This window comes from Mastacembelus armatus, chromosome 4, assembly GCF_900324485.2.
Source record: "Mastacembelus armatus chromosome 4, fMasArm1.2, whole genome shotgun sequence".
Lineage (NCBI taxonomy): Eukaryota > Metazoa > Chordata > Actinopteri > Synbranchiformes > Mastacembelidae > Mastacembelus > Mastacembelus armatus.
Window position 1 is genome coordinate 26,212,007 of NC_046636.1, and position 19,653 is coordinate 26,231,659.

The 19,653-nt window shown below is 43.0% G+C and overlaps 2 protein-coding genes across 3 annotated transcripts in view; both read left to right on the forward strand.

Annotated features, from left to right (window-relative positions):
- The window catches only part of agbl4 (AGBL carboxypeptidase 4), a 231,753-nt gene that overhangs the window by 179,727 nt on the left and 32,373 nt on the right, over positions 1 to 19,653 (forward strand). The gene's annotated exons all lie outside the window — the stretch shown is intronic.
- bend5 (BEN domain containing 5) overlaps positions 1 to 19,653 on the forward strand; it is a 39,849-nt gene that overhangs the window by 14,908 nt on the left and 5,288 nt on the right. The window contains exon 7 of one of the 2 annotated variants that reach the window (XR_004463060.1): positions 3,289 to 3,305. The exons of the other annotated variant lie outside the window; for it this stretch is intronic. The gene's annotated coding sequence lies outside the window, so the exon portion shown is untranslated. Of the gene's footprint in view, positions 1 to 3,288; positions 3,306 to 19,653 lie in introns of those variants that run through there. 2 annotated transcript variants of the gene reach the window in all.

Here is a 19,653-nt window from a genome sequence, read left to right on the forward strand (position 1 = left end):
CTTTTCATCTTATAAAGAGTCTGAGTGTCACCCACTCCCCTTTCCTCTTCCCTTGTCTGGAGCACTGGTTCATTTCCATATATTATTGCCTCTGTAAGCAAGTGTGTCGTGCACCCAGGCTTCTCCTACAGCCCAAGGGGACTTTTCAATGTCATTATCGCTAAAGCCTGCCACATGCCTGTAATGTATTGCCGCCTGGTTTTATTGGCAGCACGATGATTCAGTGGTGGTGATGATGGATTAGTGCCGGCTGGGTCGAGTTGGGTTGGGCTGACTCGGTCCAGACTGGGCTGGGCTCTGCAGCCTCACTGTCTGTCACATTAAGACTGTGTCCTCCTCACACACTGCAGTCTAGAGGGAGTCGTATTATATTTATGTCACACACACAACCTAATGAATATGGCCGTTTCAGTGCTTTTATGGAACTTCTTGGAACATTGTCTGATTCATCCTGTCCACGGACACCGTGTACACAGCGGCGGCGCATAATAGGTCGCAGTAATGCTTTCTCTTTATGACATCGTTACTGTATTGAATGTGAAAATATAACCGCTTTGGTTGCCTGCTGAAAGGAGCAGTTCAGAGAGGGCGAGCCGGGTGCATATGTTACCTCGGTGCAACAAGGTCGCACACAAAGGGTTTGTAGTGAGGACACACTGTGGCACGTTTTATTATGAAATAGGAAGCGCCCTGCATATAACACAGCCACCCAAGGGTGATCTAAACTAATCAGCGTCATACTGCGTACCAACTAAGGGTCTAAATCCAACACTCAGCTCCTGACTCACTGCAAGGAAATAAATGGACATCGGTCTTAATTTCTTACCGTTTGCAGCAGCGACTGGCCTCCATCACTGCGGCTCTTAACCTCTCTAGTAACACACTGTATTAACACATGGTGGTTTATCCCTGCACTGGAGTACACACCAGCAGTATGTATTAGTCAGGTGCTCAGGATATTTCACACCAGTTGCAATGTTAAAACAACATTTTCATTTTGGGCTTTGTTTATCGATGTGTCTCTCTTTGCTTTTGGGGAATTTTTCACTCACTTTATCTCCATTTCACCCACTTTGTTTGCCCATCCCACAATATTTCTCCCAGGAAACTATGGCAGTCTTTCTCATTACTGTAAATAATTAGAAAGTAACAAAAGGGTTGAGCTTATACTCTTCTACTCATTACTGTGGTTGTATAATTTCTTGGAGATGTGTTTTTGTTTTGAATTCTAAGCAGTTTTGCACAATCTACACAGCATTCATTTACATTAAAGATAACACATCTGTACACAAAACATGCAAGAAGTCTGTTCATTATATCATTGCCAGTAATGGATCAAATCATGTATTATTTGCTCATATATCTCTGCTGCTGTTTTTTTTTTTTTTTTAATGGCTGCAGGATTAACAGGCAAATTAATTCTGGTTTTTGGTCTTCACACACACACACTGATGAGCTCTCAGTGGCTTCCCATGCTCCTTACATGCCATCATTTTATTCACCCATAGCCTGATTCAGCTACACGTCTCTGCATTGTCAGTTTTAAATGCATGTATGATAAGATATGCTGGTATGTCTTGACTGGCTTCTAATTTTTTTTTTTCTGCTGCCGGCGTCAGTCAGAGGTCCTTATCGCTTTTAAGAAGCTTATTTGGCTGCTTCATTGATAAAAAACTGCTAAAGTTTGGAATCCATCAGCTCCTTTAGTAAATGGATGCAAAACTGAGCTTAGTCTAAATACACACACACACACATGTACAGGCGCGCACACATGCATACTTAAATATAGCTACCAAAATGCCCTCTATTAATGCAGACGGCTCCCCCAATTAATAAGATTCAAAGTGATGATGAATTTTTTATTCTCTGAGCATTTAAGCAAATTATGGTCCAAATGAAGCAGGTTCCAGTGAATCACCACGGCAGAGGCTGCCAATGGCAGCTAATGTCACTGTCACAGCACCACCCTAATCACTACAGCTGCTTAATATTCATCTCCCACTGCTCACTTGTCGCCTCTCTCCTTCCTGATTCACCTCACCTCCCCTCACATATCTTCTTTTCTCACCCCCCTTCCCTTGCTCCTTGCTCCTTTCCTCTTATAATTTAACTTTTCTCCCTTCTGCAGTGTCCACCATACACCAGTCCCTCCCCCTCCCCCTCTTCCTCTGAGCCTCTCTTTCCATAGATGTTTTGTTTAAAGTGGAAATCAACTAATTGCACTAATAGCATTTTAATGATAATTTAATGTAGTAAATAAAGCTTGTTACAGCTAAGCAATATTGTTCGATTTCCAGTGCAATCAATCTGCGTCTCGTACAATCTGCTCACCTCCATTGAAACCGCACGTTCTGGGTCTGACTAAATTCACGTCAACATCCATAGAGTCATAAAAATACAGCACCGTCTACACTCAGTGTGTCGGTGTTTACACATTAGCCCCTCATCATTTAAAAAAACTAGTAAATATCATTTGCTCCATGTCTGGAAACATGAATCACATGTAGCCTGCATGTGTGTTAGCGTGACCTCTGTCAGTGAATCTGTCACTGTAGGTAATGATTGTTAGCAGGTGACTTTAACTGTACATGCACTGTGGGCTCCAAAGTGCAGCTGTAGTTTAATATGATTATGTGCTTTGTCTTGAAACAAACTTTGTTAATGCCATTTTCTTGTTTGATGTTGGTTTCGTTTATCATAATCAGTTCACCTACGAAAAGTTAACACACCTGAGTTGTTTCAAGTCTGCTTAGCTTTGTGAGCCATTGTTATGCATTAAAGAGATTAGACATACCTTGTAATCAAATAGTTCATTTTGCATGTGGATACTTCTGCATATTTTTTTTTTATCATCCATCCCTCCAGAATAAACAAATTAAAAACAATGAGGAGCTTGAGCTAGAAAGAGAAAAGAATAAAGTGCCAGGAGGAAGAAAGAGAATTTAATTTCTCTTTTTATGCTATACCAGTGGTCATTTAGCTAGCCTCTTTATTTAAATGGTAATGTGAAGCCTGCTAAACTGGCATGGCGAATCAGCCTGGGAAAAGAGGGAGACTTCAGAAAAAACGAATAAAAAGCTGTGGTGTTTCAGGCCCCGAGAGTTTATCTGGGTCTTTCCTGCTGTTGTGTGACAGAGCAGGAAGCTGATTGAGCGACAACTCCTCTCAGTGTTGGAGTATAATTAATTAGGTGTGATAAATTATGCTGTTTCTAGCGAACCCTGGCAGCATGCACACGTGCAGACACACTCAAATGCGTGTGCACTCTCTCTCTCTTTTTCTATACAGGTGAGGTCATACACTCCTACTGCATATGCCAGAAATGCCACAAGATAAAAAACACTGTAAACTCGGTCGTCCCTCAGTTTAGTGTGTTCATGCAGCAGTGTAACTTAAATTCAGATGTAGTTTTTAAAAACAATAGGAAGGTTAAGCTTTGAACTCGTTTGTATCTGCGGTGAGATGCAGAGAGAAAGTCTAACTTTTTCAACAAACACCTTCCAACCTATGAGCAGCGTTTAAAGCCCTGATATCTGATGGGATTCATAGCCAAAGACAAATCGGTCACTTGTCTGCCCTCGTCAGTGTCAGCCTGGACCCCGCGTCCATGACTGAAACACACACACACACACAGAAACACACACACAGAAACACATTGGCAGCAGGAGCTTTTAATGACCTGGTGTTAATGAGAGTCTTGTTTAGAGCTGGCAGATGACCCTGGGCTATGCAGGCTGACACCAACTCCATGTTCACAGCTCTAGAGGTCACAACATGGTCTATGTGTGTGTGTGTGTGTGTGTGTGTGTGTGTTGGTGCTAAACAGAGACTAATTTATTATACCCAATTACCTTTCTAGCCAGAACATTAACACTTTATCAAAATATCTTTAATCTTTGGTAGTTTAATTTTCAATCAGTTACATTGGTATTAATCTCAATAAATCTTATCTATTCAGTCTGTTCTCACAGTCACAGGAAAGGGTCATTTTCAGTGTGTGTGTGTGTGTGTGTGTGCTCTTGTTCTGTACCATACTGTGAGTGATCTGTCGGTGCCTGAAGCTAGATAACATATCAGTGTTCTAAAAAGACACAGGCTTATAAGTGAATTTATTCTCGCGACACCATGAAAGGATTAATAAATTAAAAAGAACATTGTGGCTCAGGAAGTAGAGCAGGGTGACCATGAACCAGTTGGTGGTTCGGACCTTGGCCTCACTAGTCCACATGTCAGTGTCCTTGGGCAAGACACTGGACCCCAAGTTGCCCCCGGTGGCTGTTTTATATTTGAAGTGGCCATTTCATAATAACACAACACTTATTAGAACCAGTATTGTTTTTTTGGTGGACAGATAACGATATTCATAACAAACACTAAAAACTAGCCCATCTATAAGGATGGACAGAGAAAAGTTAAAGGAGTTGCTCATAAAAAAAATGCTGATTTCAGTTATCACACCCAAAATTATGGTTCAGTAGGGGCAAACTGAATCTACTGGCAGGTAAGTAGGTGCTTTTCATTGACGTGTTGTAAAAGTAGAAGCCTCTAGTGGCTATAGCAGTAATGACAGGCAGGGGAGGAATAAGGTTAATATGTAGAGCAGGGAGGGCAGCACGGTGCATTAGTGGTTAGCACTGTTGCCTCACAGCAAGAAGGTTCCTGGTTTGAAACCCATCAGGGGTCTTTCTGTGTGGAGTCTGCATGTTCTCCCTGTGCTTGTGTGGGTTTTCTCCAGGTCCTCTGGTTTCCTCCCACAGTCCAAAAACATGTATGTCAGGTTGATTGGTGACTCTAAATTGCCCATAGGAGTGAGTGTGAGTGTGTGAGGTTGTTTGTCTCTATGTGGCCCTGTGATGGACTGGGGACCTGTCCAGGGTGGACCCCTGCCTTTCACCCAAAGAGAGCTGGGATAGGCTCCAGCAGGTCCCTGGGGACCCTGGTTAGGACTAAGGGAGTCTAGATGATGGGTGGATGTAGAGCAGGGGTCTCCAACTCCAGTCCTCGGGGTCCACTGTCCTGCTTGTTTTCTAAATATCTTTTCCCTGGCTGAACACACCTGATCCAGCTAATAGCCGAGGACTGGAACTGGAGACCCCTGATGTAAAGTGACAAAGTCCACATTTGGAAAAACGTTGGGATCGATGGGTAAAACATGACCTTTCACGATCAGCCATGTGTTGATTATTGTAATGATGAAGTCTCTATAACGTTCAGTGTTTATTTTACCAAACGTGTCCGAAAAGTAGTTTCAGTGCGATACGGTGTGTTACTGCTGTAACCATGACAACGGAGGTTTGAGTGGTGTAAGAACACGAGGACCAGTAATGCGATTTAATTTTTCTTTAAACCCTTTTTTTGTTTGAGGAAAATTCATAAACCTACCTGACATACGAGCCTTCACACAGCGCGATAGTGTGTTTTGTGTCTTTTGCATCAAATACCAGCCCAATAATGAGGTTGTCTGTGTGGCTTCAGTTCACATAGGATGGGTCCTTTTTAAATGCGATGACGGCCTTTTCATGTTTTGCCCCAAAATATTCCACTTTGTCTTTTTTTCTTATTCTGCCTGTGTCCTCAGTGTTTTCCAACCTTTAGCACACTCGCTGTTAGTCTTCCTTTGTGTGTTGACAGTGAGAGTGTGATCTCGCTGGCTGTGTGGAGACCAATTCACAGAGTGAGAAGCGCTTGTGTTGGCGCCAAGCTGTGAGTGTGTGTGTGTGAGTGTGTGTGTGTGTGTGTGTGTGTGTGTGTGTTTAGAAAGCGGGGACTGGTTTGAGTTTTATACCACCGGAGTGAGGACATTTTGGGAAAGTGGGGTTAGACAAAGGTAAAGAAAGGAGATAGGAGAATGCATTATGTCCTCAGTGCCCTCACAGAGATAGCTGCACAAACATGAGGTGTGTGTTATGTAAAGGAGACGCGAGCTGACAGTTTGCCAGCAGTCTTGCACCTGCACACAGCTAGGTGTTGATCTCAGATCGGGGGGAAGAGGAGAGGACAGGCAGAGGGAGAAGGAGAGGAAGGGATCCGACACGATGTGTTGGGGCGGATGAGGAAGGACTGGTGTAGAACGGAGGATAGGAACTCTGAGAGGTGGCGTGGCTGTGACATATCATTTCTGATTATGTGTTTTTTGTATGTACACGTGTGTGTGTGTGTGTGTGTGTGTGTGTGTGTGTGTGTGTGTGTGTGTGTGTGTGTGTGTGTGTGTGTGTGTGTGTGTGTGTGTGTGTGTGTGTGTGTGTGTGTGTGTGTGTGGAGGGAATATGTGGAGCTGTGTGACAGGCAGAACAGGACAGTCAATTGGATTGATGCATTCTTTCATAGGTAACTGCCAACACCAGAGCGCAGCCGGGGCCTCATTTGTCAGACTCAAGGAAATAGCGTTGCAGCGTGACTTTTCACTCTGTCTCTGGCACACACACACATCAGCCGCCCTGTTCCTCTAAATGGGAGGACGTGTGCCCTGATGCTCCTGATGCTACTGTATTCTGCCGTTGAATTTAATTAGGGTTTAAAAGACAAAAGCAGAGGGGAAGAGTGTGTGTTTACCTTCTGTGTCTACCTGTTACCTGTCTTTTTGTCTGTTTATATCTCTCGGTCGGCATTGGCTGCTGTTAGCCTTCTGGTATTGGTGGTGATTTTGCCACTGAGCAGATAAACTCAGACGAGATCTGTGGAGGGACAGTCAGTGTTATGTCAGGGTGCTCCATGGCACTGTCAGAATAACACTCTGCTAGGTAGCCTGAATTATTGAGGCCCATAGCATTGATAATTTAATACGCAAGATCTCTTTTGACAGGGGATGGTTCAAGCAAATCGAAAAAAAAAAACAAAAAACTGGGCTGCATTTGGTGTGACACGAGTGAGGGGGAGGACACGACACGTTTCTTGTCTATTGCAGGTGTGAGATTTGTTTTTTTTTTCTTCTTATGTTGCACCGTAATTGTATGTAGGGATTTACTGCAGCGCCTGACCCAGTTGAGATCATGGCAGCGGAAGTGAGAATGAAAGAAAAAGACAGAGACAGATGGGAAAGGGTTAATCGAAGCTGACATAAGTCCAGGGTTTGTGTGCCCCCAGATGACGTGCGGCTCTCGCCCACATGCTTGTTTGGCCTCGTTCGCTCCCTTTCTTCAAGCCGTGCCACTGTCAGAAATGACGTTTTCACACCATGACAGGAAAATATCCAAAATACTGGAGAGTCCGTCTGTGATGCTTTGGTGATCACTGGGGGTGCAGGTGTATGTTCCCTTAGACTGGTCAGGTCTAGACTGGTTTACTCACCCTTCCTATACCACCAGCCATTGAAACCTATACAAGCCAGGAAGTGAGAACCTTAGGCGAGGACCCTCTAGTGGTCTCATGTTCCAGATTGTTGATGGATATGTTGATGCCTTCTGCCTCCATGTCACATCACTTCTTGAAATTCACCTTTATAGAATTTCTTTGGGTTAAACAAGTGCAAAATAATATCGAACAAGAAACAGCATCAAATTATTATTGTGGTTTTCTTCCTGTGCTCAGCTTGTCAGGATGCGTGACGCTACATATCTCGTCCCACAGTGTTGTATCATACTATAGGCTCCTCTGTCCAATACACGCAAAGTTTAGCATATGTTTTGTTTTTATGTATATATGGAGATCACATTCATTCTCTCGTCCTCCCTCGCTGTGTCATTCTGTCTGTCTTGTTTTTGGGCTATGTCCCAGTAGGCTTGCTGTAGACTGGCAGAGTGTTGATCTAAGTGTCAGTGGGACTGGAGGTCTCTTTCCCCAGCCCTCTTCTCGACCGGCTGACAGACAAGGTCAGGGACTCATCCCACCTGTCTTTCGCAGCTCCTTGACAGCCTTTCCTCAGGGAGATAAGCCCCGGACAACCCTGCCATCCCTGGCACGCACCATCACCAATTAATATTGCATCACCATTTTCTAATCTCCTCCCTCAGGGCCAACTTCTCAGGGTGTGATCAGGCCACCTCGCCTCTCTGCTTCTCAGCCTCCCCCCAACAATTACACTATATGTGGCACCCATCGTCAGCATTGTTCTCTGTTGTTGAGTTATTTTCCTTGTAGATGTTTTTTTTTATTTTAAATGCCTCTGTATAATCCTGTCTTGTTTAAATTCTCAGCTCGGAGTGACCAGACGTTAGTGTGGATGTGCTTAGTGTAGCTTTTTGTGCACACGGATCCATTGTGTCTTTTGCTCTTTCAGAACTGAAGGGTACAGTGTGTCCTGCAGTTTTCGGTGATCCCCTGACATTTTCTCTAGCACCACCAGAGGCTGACTTTTACGGTTTTGAGTGAAATATTTCAGTTATTGAATGGAGGTGCCACAAAATGAACCATAATACCTTTGGTGATTCTTTAAGGTCAAATAGCTGCCAAAACAGTGACATTTGTTCCTGGTCTCAGACATGCTTAGCAAACATGAACAAGATAAATGTTATACCTGCAAGCCTAAAAGGAAAGTTAGGACATTGACTCATGTTGTTGCTTTTATTTGGTTCATTTTAGTTCTATTGATTGTTTAGATTACATGTCATATATTTTATATTTAAGAGAAGTAACACAAACAGCTGCTATATATTGAGTTTTAGTTAGTTTTAGGTATATTTTCATATAAAGAAATCCAACTTCAGGATTAGGCCCTTAAGGAAAGGAAGTAGTGCCATCATCTCTAACTTTGAAACTGTAACAGATTTTTAAAAATGAATTTATGTAAATGAAACCCAGCTAGGTCTCCGAAACCACTAAGTTTGTGTTGGAAGTGAAATGAAGCACAATCCATTTCTGTCCGACATGTGAATCTTAGGACAGACGTGTCTGAGGGAGATTATTTAAGCCTTTTCTTCATGATGTTGACACATTTTGTCATTGTGATGCCCCGTGTTGGTTTGGGAGCTGGGGGCATAACTTACCCCTCTGTTTGATCGTTCGGACTGAGATGAGGAGCACACTGCATTTTGTTTCAGCCTTGTACTGCCATTCTTCAAACTCTGAACTACTTGCAGTGAGAGACATAACACCTCCTGCGACCTTAGTGGATGACTTATCCTCCTTCCTTGGGGACTGAGTAATGTGCTTGTGGCTCTGAGAATAGCAGCAATGTTTTCCATCCAGGTTGGGGTCGGGAGCAGCCCAGGCGCTGTGGCGTATTTGTCTGAATCAAAGCTCCTTGCTCACACAGCTGACTCGCCCTCTCATATTTATATATATATATATATATATATATATATATATATATATATATATACACACATATACACACACACACACAGTTTGCTGATCTACAGATACACATGCTGCTGCTCAGTATGGCTTGATGGAGGAGTGTGGGGGCCATGTGTCACACCTCGGCTGCTAAAGCACTCTCCTCAGTACTGATGGATTTACACCGGCCCTGAAGGGATTGCATGAGCACACACACACACACACACACACACACACACACAGATTGTACATTAGATGACTTGTTCTTGGTGTGTTTCTTCAAAACCATGCGCCTAGCGGGTGTGGAGGAGAGGGAAAGAACAGAGCAATGTCAGCCAGCATCCTTACATCGCACCACCTTCTCCGTGTCTTTGCTTCATCACATCAGAAAACTGGAGAGTGGATGGAGCTGCCTGTCTCTGTGTGGATGATTTTATTCAAAAAGCTGACTTCTAGACAGCATTTATTTGTGTATGCACGTGTGTGTGTATGTGTGTGTGTTCCACAGATTGCTAATCTCTCTGAAGTCCTGTTTGTTCTCCAGGTTTGCCCCCACTACAAACATTTCCCTGATCAAAGCTGCTGAAAAGGCCTGCCACTTCAAACAAAGTATACACACACACACACACACACACACACACACACACAAGCATCCATTCCAACACAGCTCTACGTCCGGCACGTTGTCATGGCAACCACGTTAATCCTAAACCAACCAGCATGCAGTTGTTGCGTCAGGCGAGCCAATCAGGAGTGGGAGGAGAAAGAGACAAACAGGAGTCATGAGCTCAATTACTGTTTTTTGCTGCTCGGTTAAGTTCAGATGCAGAAGTTTATTTCCACTGCTTATGCTGTGAGGGCTGCGGTGTAGCTACACGTGTCAGTCTTCGCCCTGGATGTTTGAATCATTAAAAGATGAGGGTTTTCATTGAAATTCAGAAAACGTCATCTCCTCCTCTCCAGCTCTCCTCCACCAGTTTTTCCTTCTTCTAGCAGCAGTACAACAACCTAAAATTCATTTTTTGAGCTATTCCAGAAGTCGTTTAATTTCCAGAGATAAGCAGTGATGTTATCGGAGACATTTGATGTCGGCTTTATCAGGGGGTCGTATTAACAGCAGGTGTTACACTGCATTTAAATCCTTTCAAGTCAACTTACAGAGAGATTAGTGAGATGGATAACTCTTAGAATTTTTACCTTTTTTAATCACATAAACAAAACTAAAAAACTATCTATTTACCCTGTGGCTGGAATGAAATCAGTTGTTTCATTTTAATATGCATATACTTTAGGCTAGAAGGCAATACCAATTAACTGAGGTGATATTTAGTTTGTGAAAGCAGTAGGTCTCCTTTGTACAGTGATGGTGCTTTGATTATTCTGTTGTGAATTCTTTCCTCTAGTTTGGATTCTCTTGTTAATGGTAACAGCTTTACTCTTCATTTGTAAAAAAAAAAAAAAAAAAGGCAATCAGTGAATAAATAGTTTTTAGCCTGTGCAGGTTTGTCAACACTGTGCTGTATCAGTCTGTCAAACCGACTAAGGACCAACCCAGGCTGGAAAAATACTCATGTGACAGTGACAAGTTACTGTCGTCATTATATCAGATAGTGCCAGTTAAAGTTATGTTTTTTTGTTTTTTTTTACATTAACCTGCTAAATTCACTTCCCAACCAGGAACGACAGGAGGACGTGCCGTTTGTTTGGAAAGGGAAGTGTAATGAATCAATCAAACCGTCCGATCACGGTGATCAATGAGCCTGACTCGTCAAATGGTTGTGCAAAATGACGGTTTTAAAAATACTAAGAGTCAAAACAGAATCTTTCCAGCTTCCTAAATCTGGCTGCTTTCACAAGCTTGACAAGGGAGTGTGTGACTGACTGACTGACTAACAGATTGGAGAAATGCCTGTTAATAGAGCTGATATTCAGCTGAAAGCTTTGGAAATCACTAAAGAGCTGAACATACCCACAACCGAGTTCAAAGTCTGTGTAAGCGATTGATGCACCGAAATGGACTTGCAGGACTTCTTGCCCAGCGTTTCCGCTCAGACTTCAGAGAGAAGCTGCTGATTCTGATAGAAAGCTGATTCTCTTTGAGATGCTTAAATGGAATTAGAAAGCCCTTTAGGCTATAGCGTGTCATGTCTTCTGTATTCATTTAAATAACTCGATTGAAAAATCCTATGCACTTTTAACGTACTTTAATGTACTGTGTTTTTATTTAATCCTTAAATAGGACAGATTTAACTTTTTATCCAACCATAACATGCTTCCAATGGGTGTCAAATTATTTACTGGTCTGTGGGACTACAGCTCACATAGTGTTTGCATAGGTAAACTGCTCTCTTCTGATTTGGTTTGTCTTGCAGAACTGGGTAAACTAGCTTGGTTAGTCTGCTTAACCTGTCAGTTTAAACTCCACTGGTCCCTGGATGGACTTGTCATGTTTCCTGTTTGTTATCCTGGAAACAGTCTCTTGCTGTGAACCTGTGCTTGGTGTTAATAAGAAGACAGGGCGTATTATCACATTGTCTTTGTTATTCTATTATGGTTTCTGTGTGTCCCGGTGGCCTGTTGGTTTGAATGACGCACTAAGTGGTTGTTAATGGCACAAACATGACTGTGGTTTTAAAATAGCAGACCGCCCATTATGCTGGTATTAACAAGTTAATGGCCTGTTACTAAACCGCCGAATGACATTGTCGCCGCCGCTGAGCCGAGCTGATGCCCGCGACGCGCACGTGAGCCTACGCACAGCAAATACAGCTCCTGTATGTGGCTGCAGACTCACTGGTCTACGGTAACTGTAAAAATGTGAGGCGGAAAAAAAGAGATGAGAGGCAGGAAAACAGAACTGAAAGGAAGACAAATTGTCTGAAAGATATAACTGGGAGGTGTGGCAGTAGTTATTAAAGCTGGGATGCACTTGTGTTGTTTACCTCGGCCCAGCTGTATCGTTGTAGCTCAGAAATTATTGATAGGTAGGAAGAGGCGATGTAATATAGAACCGCACATCACTTCTGTCTGACTGTTCTGCTTGTTAGATAGACTCACAGCTTCTATTTGAAAAGAAGCGGTGGTTCGAGCGGCGCTACAGAAAGACTCTGTCGTCCATATGCTGTATTTCTGCTTGTTCATCTGCACCTGTTTTTCCTGCAGTGTGTTACAGTCTCCAGATACACAGTCATGTACAGTACACACACACACATATACACTCCTACACTGTGGGGCGGCGATAGGGCGGCGCAGTAGGGGGTATATCCCTGGGATATCGTTTCTCTCTCTCCTTTCTTCCTATTTGTAACTTGTCCTTTCAAGCAAGACGGCCCTTAAAGTTCAGTGGCGCATTCTTCAAAAAAGGCCATTACTGGCTGCCTCTGATTCTGTATCATGCCGAGCACAGACCAGCCGTGCCTCCTTTTTATGCTCCTCTCCTTCTGTCATCATTTTCTGAAGGCAAGAGAGGAGAAGTCAGTGTTTCAGAAAGGCCTGTGACCAACGCCTTCAAACTCTAAGCAGTCGCTGCCTCCGACTTTGAGCCTCATGCTCATATCGCCTGTTGGTTTTGATACTTGACAGAGCTCTCCCCTCTTTGTCTCTTCTTCAGTGCATCTCCGTCTCGCCCTCCAAGCCAACTGTCTATAACGCTCATTCTCAACAGTCACAGGGCTGCGTGACTGTAAGAGATGTGGGCAGCTTCTGAAAGGCATGGAGAGAAGCTTGTTGTTGGATGTGTAGACCAGACAAAGAACAGAGGTTCACATAAATAGACAGTGGTGAACAGTCGGGGCCTTTTCTGGCTCACTGTAATGAGCATATATGCTTTTGAAAGCATTGATGTAGCTTCAAGTTTCACCATATTTCAGACCAGTGAAATGTTTTTTTATATTAGGATATATTTAAAAAATAGATTTATCTTAATGACCTCCAGTAACCATGTCTGACAAGGTCATATTGATGAATTGACGCGTAAAAATGATGATGGTTCATTCAACCTTGGCTGTTATAGGTTTTGATTAAGTGAAGGGCAGTGAAGCTCCCTATTGGGTAATGAAACATTAATATCCTAATATTGCTGACCTTTTTTTTTTTTAGCGTATTGACAAACATACAGTCTTTGATTGTTTTTCATGCCCTTAGGCCACTAAACTATTAAAGAACAGCTTAACTGGGAATCCTGTTTTTCCTGACCTCCAGTGGTTTAACCTCTCGTGAATGCTGCAGTTGTGTCAAAGTCTACTTCAGGTTGTGTCAGTATGTTGTCACATCACTGTGGTTATCACACACACACACCTAAACACACACCACACACCTAAACACACACACACTGGAGGTGAAACACATTTCATACATTTAGTCAGAGACGGCAGTGAAGCTGCTTTTCAGCTCGGTGTGTGTTAGGTTTAGGATTTGCTGTGTTTATGTTGGTGACACATAAAAATTGCTGCTTTAATTCAGCATCATCTCAGATATTTGAATGATTTCTAAAATGGGATATTCCTTATGTCATTGCGTATCCACTTGAGTAGTATTCGGTGACTCTAACAGGACCAGAGCTGACAGTAGCAGCAGCGTACTCCATGGTCAGTGGTGGCCAAAGGCCTCCATCTCAGCACCACTTCTCTACATTAACATAATTAGAAAGCCCTTAAGCTCGGGATTCAATGCTGACGTCCAGCACCTTGTTTAGGACGGAGCGGTTCCTCTCCTTCCTGTCCCTCGGACGCTCGTCTCATCTCTGTCAGTCTCTCTGTCAGTCCTGTCGCCTGTGACCTCCGCTGTCATCACGGCTGCCCTTGAGGAGAAGAAATCTCTCCATTTCACAGGGACCAGCCATAAGGGGGCTTGATTGCAGCAAATTGATCCATAATCACACAGCGCTCAGAGCGTTTTATCCTGCCGCCTCTTCATCTCCACTTAAGAGGCCTGCCGTTGGCGTATTCACATGCTGTCTTCTCAAGGGTTTCCTCTGCTCCCGCCCTTCTCTTTGTCTCTTTTTTTCCTTTCTGCAGTTTGTTCTTTGTTTTTCTGTCTTCTCTCTACCCTTCATCTTCCTTATGACTCTGCCAATTTTCTTTTCTGTCCCTCCCCTTTCTGTCTGCGTGTGATGCCAATCGGAGCGTCTCGACACGGCCATTGTAATCCCCTCCCTGGGCTCTCACTGTCTCGCTCTGTTATACACACACACACACACACACACACACGGACACACACACCTACACATGGAAACACACACTTTCTTGTTTCAATTTCTCATCGGGACTCTTCATCGACTTACATTTATTTCCCACAGGCTTAGCCTAACCTTAACGCTTACCCTAACTTTAAACCGAGTCGACTCCATAAAATTCAATTATTTACATAGTGGGGATCTGGATTTTTGTCCCCCCAGGAAGCTGAGTACCCACATGTCACTGTGTAAACACAATAGTGCGCACGCACACACACACACACACACACACACACACACGGTGATGCAGACACAGCTCTGACCACCACCTCTCTGCGTTTGATTGCTCTCTTCAGCGACACACTCATCCTATATAGATGTGAAAAGGGGAGGCGGGTACAGAGGCGATGGACTGTGGAGATGAGAAGATGACAGGATGAAGGTGTAACTGCTTCAGAGGCAGAAGTGACTTAATCCAGCAGATACCTCAGAGTGGTGTCATCCACCTTTGTCTCACTTTCTTTGTCTCTTTCTCTCTTTTGTCCAGATGGGAACAGTTTTATATTCAAAACCTTCAGTTTTCAAGTAATATTCAGTATTTTCTTACAAGAAAAAAAAAAAATTCAATGAAAATTTATGCAGTTCTTTTATGTATGACTACAGTTATCTTATTTGACACTAAACAGCGTCTTAGGTTTGGTATTAAACCAGATGAAATATGGATATCTAAACTCTTTGGTGCACTAAGTATGGGGAAAATATACTCCAGTATATAGTCACACCCCGCTCCATCCTACCCAGTGGTGTTAAAGTGAAGTCCAGTTGCCACGACTCAACCTCTAGATTCTTTTATGTCATAAATAAGCTACAGGCCTTTTTAGTGCTATACTGTATTGATAGAAATAGAAATAATTGCAAAACAATAACAACAGCATATATCTCTCTCTTTCTCTCCCCTCTTCGCATCTGTGAGAGTTTATCTTTGTAATGTGTGGTGTGTGAGTGTGTGAGGAGGCCTTGGTGGTGCACCTCCCTCCCCACACTAAGATGAGCTGAATAAATCTGAGACACGCCACAGGGTCTGTAGCACCTACACACCTGCACATACAAAAAAAAAAAAAGTTTAGTCAGGGACCTGGTCAAATCCTGGGGAAGCAAACAGCATCATAAAAGTCTTATCACTTTAGAGCCCTCCGCACTTGAACACACATCCCTTTCCTGTCTGTCTCTTTTTCTTCTTTGCGTCTGTCTGTTTGTCCTTGAGGTGGCAGGGTGGGCGGTGTCAGCAGGTGGAGCGAGGTGGGTGTGGGGAGGTGCAGAGCTTCAAACGCTTGTTGGGGGCTCACTCAACTGGACGGTGCACGGGGCTGCATCTCGTCCCAAGGCTCGGTATAAATTCCACAGCGGTGACAATTTACAGCTCGCGCCCATCCTCGATATGATGCACTGAGCAGGGCGCCAAGCGTGTCTTGTTGCCATCTCACCAAACTGAGGCTAATTTATTACAGTGTAAAACCCACACAGCAGAGAGAGGAGAGAGACAGTGATGTAGAGTGGCCTGAGTCGTGTGGTATAATGTGCTTTAAAGCTGTGGACAGTATGTCATTGTTTTTTTTATATTACTGTATCACTGTGTAGGATGGAGCAGGCTGTGACTATATACTGGAGTATACTTTCCCCATACTTGTGCACCAAAGACTTTAGATATCCATATTTCATCTGGTTTAATACCAAACCTAAGACGCTGTTTAGTGTCCAATAAGATAACTGTAGTCATACAGTTTAGTGCCAGTCTTAAAATTGTCCCTCAGCCTTCCATGTTAGAAAGTTTGGACACCAATGAGATTAAAAAAGGCAAAATCTGCTTCGAACTTCTCAAATCAAATCTAGTGTTAAAGTGGATAAGGGTATTTAAATATATTGATGACGCTTCCAGAAGGTCTTGACAGGGCTTCTTTTGTACCTGCTGAACAAGAATGATGAAGAAGAGCTCAGTTAATTATATCATGTCACAACTTATGAGTCTGAGCCCAAAGTTCCTGTGACTGCTGCCACAGAAAGAGCTGACCGGCACAATCAGGACTGACCTTCAGAATCCATTAGATTTATGTTGTTTTTCACAGCCACTTTTCTTCTCTCTTGTAATTTACATATTTATCGGAGCTGATAGTAGTTTGACATCCTTTAATTTTTTATTTCATCTCAGGGAGGTGCAGAGGAACGAGCAGTAATGTGCCGTACAGTGCGGCGCATGACTTTGGCAGGAGAGAAATATGCTGAGGGAGCACTTTGATTTTAAAGTGTGGGCATAAATTTTGCCTCTGCTGCTTTCACTCACTCATTGTCATATCCCCCTCCACCACCGCTCAGCCTCCATCCTCTCACTGTAGTTTTTTTTAAATGTACATTCCCTCTCTCACCTATTTTCTTTTCTCTTTATCCCTCGCTTCCTAATTCGTATTTTTTCAGTCATGTTCTCTGAGCTGCTGTGACAAGCCCATGGAGGCCTGCGCTGATGTGAAGTTACAGAGGTTCATAAATGAGAGACATGGCCTCTCAGGAGCAGGTACTGCCACACCAGAGTGGCTGCAGTGAAGAATTAAAGTCACAAAAGCAAATGGAAGCTTAGCATGTGTGTACATTAAAAGTAGAATCCACATCATGTATATTGCATTACTCGTAATAGCTTGTGTGATGAAAATAATAGTATATATTTAATTAAGGACAAATAATAGTATATTTTAATTAAGAACTTGTCTTTCCATGTCACAGTATTTGCACTTGTGCACTTCAGCTGAACCAAGTGCAGAAGTTCACATCCAAAACAACAGAAGATCCTTGCATCCTCCTTTCCAGTATGTAATGTAATGTAATGTAATGTAATGTAATGGCTGCTCCATTGGTGCGACATAAACACAGCAGGCGATAAATTAGTAGGATACTTGCTTCATTCCTCTGCATCCTCAGCTTTTATTCTAAAAGTCTAAAGCGATGCACCAAAAACATGCACACAGAAAGTGGCAAATTTATTTCTTGCTCAGCTACAATGAATATAAAACTAGTTAATAATTAATAATTAGTCAATAGTCCGAGAAGAACTCTGGAACAATTTTGATAATCTATTAATCATGTTTATCTAAAACAAGAAGCACTGACTGGATATCCATAGGTTTTGACTTATCAGCTGAACTTCACTAGTAATTGAAAGATGTCAGTGTTGGCCGTGGGAAATTGCACTTGATATACTTAACTACTGTCGTTTTACACACTAAATTACTAGTCAATTAATTAAAAATTCAATTCAAATTGAAATTTCAATCTGCAGATAACATTTAACATTTAAAATAACTGTCTGTTAAACACCTAATGAACACACATAATGCACGTCCACTGATGTGGAAAGAGGAAAATGTGTCACATCTCAAAAAAATGAAGTAAATTAAGCAAACCAGATGAATGAAATTAAAAACAAAACTTTTGAACTTGGTTTGACATTGGGCTTCCTGGAGGGCAGTTTTATTTGAAGCACTGTTGGTGTCTGTTATTATTCCCTCCTACCACAATTTCTAAAAACTGTAAGAAAGAAAAATGGTTTTCCAGGAAAGAGAGTTTGAGGCCGTGTGTGTGTGTGTGTGTGTGTGTGTGTGTGTGTGTGTGTGTGTGTGTATGAATCTGTCTTTTCAGTCAAATACTTTGCTTTCTCTTTCTCTTTTGTTTCCCTCTCTCTATCTCTCTCTCTCTCTCCCTCTCCCTCTGCTTCTCATGACAACCCCCCTGCCTGCTGATCTCTACTGACACCTTGAGGTCAGGAGCTAGTGCTGCAGGGCTGTACTCTTCAAGCTAATCCATAATTTGACCCTTACCTTCATGTTAAATGTCACCGTACCCGAATTTGATTTTCCTTTACATATAGCCGAGCTCTGGTCCTTGGCTCCCCCAGGTTCCCTCTGGGTGTCGGAGTGCCTATGGAATAAGCAGGACTTAATTTTGTGCTACAATGGTTGGCTGAGCACAGCCAGATACAGAGGAATGCAGAGATACAGGCACATAAACACAACAACTACTTGGGGAGTGTTTGTGAGAGCCCCGAGGAGACGTAGTCACGCACACACAAACACACATTCGCACACAACAGTGTGGGATAAACAGTGGATCCATTGTAAGCTCCAGGAGCCTGCTGGAAGAGATTGTTTTGATGAAGCAGCAAGGGCACTAACACTGAGACTAAATGTAGCATGGCCACGATGGTTGAATTCCCGACAGTGAGGACCTTGGCAGCTGCCTCTGGTTTGGCTCACAACTTTCTGGGTTCTTGGTTTTACTATAGTGAGAATGGCTCTGTGTGTACGTCTCTGCCTTTTCTTCTCCCTCGATTGCAGCGTCGCACTATACAATGTGTGTGTGAGTATCTGTGTGTGTGTGTGAGTGTGAGTGTGTTACAGTCGTGCTCTTGTATCATGAGCCTGCGTGGTGGCCTGGGGTCGAGGCCAAAGTAGAATTTCTAAGTGATGGAATTTCACAGCCACCGAGCACCCAGCGGCCGGCCAAACCGCAGGCACTCACATTTACAACAAACGGCCCGCCCCGCTCCACGGAGACTCTTGAATGGCAAAGCCATTTGTCTCTGTGAAGGGCAGAGGGAGAGAAAAGCGAAATAAAATCAGAAGGAGAGTACTTAAATGGAACAACACTTTTTTTGTTTACTACGCCTACCCACTCAAACAGACACACATGTACACACACACGTGCTCCACTCTAGGGCTAAATTGGAATTAAAGAGAAGGAAAAGTGCATAGCCTGTTGCTAATTAGCATTTTCTCTGCTCAGCAGAAGCAGGTTGAAGAATCAATAAGATATTAAGTTTGTGTATAGCAATGAAGCACACAATCACTTTCATCCATTAGCAGCAGCAAATTAGAAGAGAAACACTAGCCAAGAAAACAGCAAAATTTTGACCTCTGGTTTTAAAAGACTGCTTGTGTTCAGTTATTTAGACTTTCTCTTGTAACGGGAATGAATCTAAACGTATGAGGTTAATATAATAACTGAAGGCTAATTTGGCTTTGAGAGTTTGTTTTATTTTTGATCCTGACTTCAGATATATGATCAACCATCTCTGGAATTTCCCCTCTAACACTTTAAAGCAGGTATCCGATGAAACCTAAACACTCAGGGTCCAAGATCTGATTCACATTACAGAGCATACAGAAAATAACACCCGAGCTCTGAATTGAGAGGACAATCCAAGTCCCCTTACTCTGTTTTCA